General features: G+C 39.7%; 1 pseudogene; it reads left to right on the forward strand.

The window, feature by feature from the left end:
- The first annotated feature begins 2,738 nt into the window (after positions 1–2,738).
- LOC140503721 (actin, cytoplasmic 1-like) lies at positions 2,739–3,535 on the forward strand (annotated as a pseudogene).
- The last annotated feature ends 1,728 nt before the right edge of the window (positions 3,536–5,263 follow it).

The following is a 5,263-nucleotide window of genomic DNA, read 5'->3' on the forward strand; positions in this document are numbered from 1 at the left end:
AGTTTAGTTAGGAGAGGTTGACTCCAAGGATAATTTTTCCCCATACTTCATTGCCACAAAACAGAGTTTAGTACATGAAAATGTTCGAGTAGAGTTTATTATCTAGGTTTCCATGAACATAAGCAAATCAATCAGTTTACAAGCATTTATTTAATATGTTCCACCTAAATCCCAATTAGTGCAAATAATAAATCCCATGAAGTAGATGAATTGTTCTAATTCACTCTACATATTTCCATTGGCCTGGAACAGTTTGCTATATTTTACATATTTCCAGTATTGAACAGTATAGATTTGAATACATGCAATCATGTATTCAAATTCATTATTAGCACTAATTGGAATTTAGCTGTGCTATGCACCAGGCACTGTGCAAGGCAGTGGGGATTCAATAGCATAAATGAAATTGTCCCTGTTCTCAAAGAGTTTAATTCTACTGAGGGAAATGACCAGTAAATAAATGTTTTTCAGTCATGTCCGACTCTGTGACCCTAGTTGGTGTTTTCTTGGCAAAGATACTAAAGTGGTTTGCCATTTCCTTCTCCAGCTCCTTTTATAAATGAGAAACTGAGGCAAACAGAAGTTAAGTGACTTGTCCAGGATCACATAGCTAATAAGTGTCCAAGGCCAGATTTGAACTCAGAAAAACGAGTCTTCTGGACTTCAGGTCCAGCAGTCTATCCATGGTGCCATTTAACTGCCCCCGTATATAAATGTATATGTAAAGAAATATAAATGGCATGTATGTACAGTGTGTACACAAAATAAATACAAGGTAAATTGAATGATTAAAGAGGGCACTAGCAGCTATGGGGATTAAGGAAGGCATCATGCATAAGGTATCACCTGAACAGAGTTTTGAAAGATACAAGAGATTCTAAGAGGTGGGGGATGTGGTAGTGAATTCCATGCATGGGAGATAATCAGTACAAAGGACGGGGATAGAAAATACAGTGTTGTATATGAGAAACAGCAAGATCCATTTGCCTGAATGGTAGAGTGCATGAAGGAGAGTAAATCACAACTGAATTGGAAAGGTAGGTTGAGTTCAAGATGTAGAGCTTAAAAATTAGACAAGAGAACTTATATTTGAAACTAAAAGCAATAAGGAATTCATTGAGTAGCCAAAGATGGCATGGTCAGACCTGTGCTTTCAGAGGAGCACTTTGGCAAATATATGGAGGATGGATTGAAGAGGGGAGAGACTTGAGGTAAGGAGAACAATTAGGAGTTTATTGAACTAGGGTGGTAGCCATTTGAATAAAGGAAAGGAGATAGGTTTGAGAAACATGGTATAAATAAAAAAAAAGATTTGACAACTGATTAGATTTATAGGGTGTAAGACAGTGAGGAATCAAGGACAACATTTATGTTGCAAACGCGGATGACTGGAAGGACGGAAGTATCCTTAACAGGAATGAGGAAATTTGAAAAGGGGATTTGGGGGTGAAAGATGGGTTTAATTTTGGACATATCGAGTTAAAGTTTGGAATATACAATAGACATTTGGGGATATGTGATTGGAGTGAAGTTGTATATACAGATTTGTATATAGATAGACTAAGGTTGTATATGCAGATTTGGGAATATGTGATTGGAGTGATAGATGAAGGATGTGGATACATATTTGAAAGTCATTTGTGTAGAGATTGTAATTAAACCTATAGATGTTCATGAGATCAACAAGTGAGATAATGTAGAGAGGGAATAGAAGAGGGCCCAGGCAGGATAGAGCCTTGGGGTACACCCACAGTGAGGAAGCTTGATAGGAGTGATGAACCAATAAGTACTGAGAAAGAGCAATCAGAGGGGTAGACAATGAATGAAAAGAAAGCAGTATCACGAAAACCCAGAGAAGATAGAATATCCTAGAGAACAGAGTGGTCAACAGTACCTAAAACTTTACAGAAGCAAAAAAACAAAGGTTAAGATAACCATCAGGTCTGGTCACTAAGAAGTCATACAGTAGTTTCAGTTGAATGATAAAGTCAGAAACCAGATGAGAAAGAGTTAAGAGAGGCACAAAGTATAACCAAAGGCAATTGATATGGCTGTGAGAGGAGAGGAAAAAAACAGGGTCCCTTGATCCCCTATAAGTACTTAAAGTAGCAAATGTATATTGTGTATAGGACAGCCTTTATGTTGCCCCACAGAAAATGCAGAAGATACAAAAGGCCCACAAGAGCCATAAACCTATACAGAAAATGCAGAGGACACATAGGAGCTCATAAACAGATTCAGAAAACATATAAAGCACTCAGAGCAGTTACTTTCAAAAGGTACTGAATTCAGAGTTGCCATTGGGACAAGAGACATTCCAGTGAATCCCTGGCTTTCTCATATGGTCTTAAACAATCCTTCCCAGACTCATAGCTTCCTCTGTGGTTTGCACTTCTCCAGAAGACAAATACATTTTGGAACTGTTATATGGGCAACATGATTTTATAGCAGACTTGCTCTGTCCAAATAACAAATGTAGAAAGGTCCAGATTCCTTGTTCCCCCATATTACTATTCCTCTGACTACAGAGACCATATGTGTTATTCTCATCTCTCTCTAAGAAACATCCTACTCAAGAACTCCTTCCCTGTATAAATCTCATTCAACATTTCCTGATCTTTAGATACGAGCTGTCCCACTCAGCATGTATTTGCCTCCCACCACCCCAGCCCCTTGCCTTCAGGTACACCATCTCCTCTCTCTCTTAAGGGTTTAAACTTGCCACTTCAAAGTTTGCCATGGATGATGACATTGCTGCACTTTTTGGCAATGACTCTAGAATGTGCAAAGATGGCTTTGCAGGAGACAATGCCCCTCGGGCTGTCTTCCTTTCCATTGTCGGGTACCCAGACATCAGACTGTGATGGTGGATATGACCCAGAAAGAGGGCTATGTGGTGCATGAGGCCTAGAACAAGAGAAGTATTCTGACCCTGATGTATCACCATTGAACATGGTATTATCATCCTCTAGGATGACATGGAGAATATCTGGCATCATATTTTCTACTAGGACCCCTGAAGAGCACCTTGTACTACTAACTGAAGTGCCCCTGAACCCCAAAATAAACAGAAAAAAGATGACACATATTATGTTTGAGTACTTCAACACTCCAGCCATGTATGTTGTCATCCAGGCTGTGCTGTCCCTGTCTGCCTCTGGTGGTACCACTGGTATTGTGATGAACTCTGGTGATGGTATGATCAACATTGTGCCCATCTATGAAGGCTATGCTCTTCTCCATGCCATCTTCTTTCTGGATCTGGCTGGCCATGACCTAATAGGCTACCTCATGAAGATCCTGACCAAGAAAGTGTATTGTTTCACTACCACAGCTAAGAGGGAACTTGTGCATGACATTAAAGAGAAACTGTGTTACTTAGTCTTAGACTTCAAGCTCTAAAAAAGAGCTCAAACCTGATGGTCAGGTTATCACCGTTTGCCTTGAGACTTTCTGGTGCCCAGAAACCATCCAATCATCTTTCCTAGACATGGAATCCTAGGGAATCCACAAAACTACCTTCACTTTGTCATAAAGTATGACAAAAAAAAAGTATGACAGTTGATATCTGTAAAGATTTGTATACCAATACCATATTATCTTATCTGGTGGTGCCATTATGCACGCAAGCATTGCTGAAAGGATGCAGAAGATTACAGCTCTATCCCCCAGCACAATAAAAATTAAGATCTTGCCCCATCTGAGCACAAATATTCTGTCTGGATTAGAACCTCCATTCTGGCTTCTCTCTCTGCTTTCCAGGAAATATGAATCAGCAAATAAGAGTATGATGAATCTGGGTCCTCCATTGTCCATCACAAATATTCCTAAATCCATTGTGCATTGTTGTTATTGTTGGTTTTTTGTTTGTTTGTTGTTTTTGGTCAAAGAGTGTTCCATGATAATTGCTCTCCAAAAAGAGATGAGATTGGCGTGGCTTTGTTTGTTTGTTTGTTTGTTTTATTTTCTGGCACTTGACTCAGGATTTAAAAACTTGAATGGCTGAATGGTGAAGGTGATGAGCAACCTAAGTATGTCGAAGACAAACATCCCTAGAGCTCTGGAGTGTATCTTCAGGACTCTGGTTGTACGTTTGTGTATGTGTGGGGGGGAGGGGGAGTATTTTTAAAAAATAGTCATTCCAAATATTGTGTAATTCTTACAGAGAGTTACTTGCCTCTATGAAGGCTGTCCTGCTCAACACAAGGAAGCTCCTTAACATAAATCCAGAGTGTTGTGCTTGTCTGTTCTTGAAGAGGACCAAGACAACAGGGAGGTGATGCTATGAAATGCAAGTGAATTGGATTTAAGTCAAATTCAGTCAAACCAAGTCTTTTTAAAGACTTTAGCTTGAAAAGGCCAAGGTTCTCTACTGCATCCTGGGTCATCTCCAGTTGTCTTGATCCATGTCTGGTAACTGGACCCACATGGCTCTGGAGGAGAAAGTGAGGTTGGTGACTTTGCACAGCCCTCTCTCACTTAAATCCAATTCACATTCAAATCCAGATTAGTGAATGGGGCAAGGAGGAAGGCAGTGGTATTGTTACACATGAAAATTATACAATTAAAAAAAAAAAGCAAACCACCTTTTTGTATCTCCCACCTTAATACTTGTTCCTTCTTTTTTTGGTCAGAGCTAAAATTTTGTCAGACCACTAAGTTCCCTCCCTGCCTCCAACATAGATGTGAATAAGGATGTTTACAGTCTCTCTGGGCATCCCATGAGATTCGCACCAGTATGTGGGGAGCTTTTCCTGTACCTTAGACCAGTTTGAATGAAAGTGCACATGGTAAAAGGAAAAAAAAAGAATTCCTAATTTGGGGATTCCTTGAATCAACACACAAAGTTTGTGCTACTCAAGAAATGTCCTTTCTCTGGTAGAGGGCTAGATTCTGGAATCACGTGGCTTAGGAAGTTTCCTTCAACTACACAACAGGTTGGGGCTCAAGAACATTGTCTATAAATTCCCCTCTTGGTCCAAGTGGGCAAATACATGTTTACTTCCATTATCTCTTCTGCAAGATTATCCTAGTTCTGAAGATGTCTAAATTAGGCTCCACAACCACCCTTTCTGCCCTAAACAGGAATAAAGGGGGAAGGAGAGGAACTTATAGATAAAAAAAAAATGATAAATCTGTAAGTGTACCTCCCCCCTCCAACATCAGAAGAAGTATACTAATGCCTGTGTGGTCTTTGCTAACTGATTCATGGCTGGTGTGTTCAAAAGGCTCTCTTTATCCTAGATTGGTGCCTTTGAAAAAA

Source organism: Notamacropus eugenii, chromosome 1, assembly GCF_028372415.1.
Source record: "Notamacropus eugenii isolate mMacEug1 chromosome 1, mMacEug1.pri_v2, whole genome shotgun sequence".
In the NCBI taxonomy this organism is placed as follows: domain Eukaryota; kingdom Metazoa; phylum Chordata; class Mammalia; order Diprotodontia; family Macropodidae; genus Notamacropus; species Notamacropus eugenii.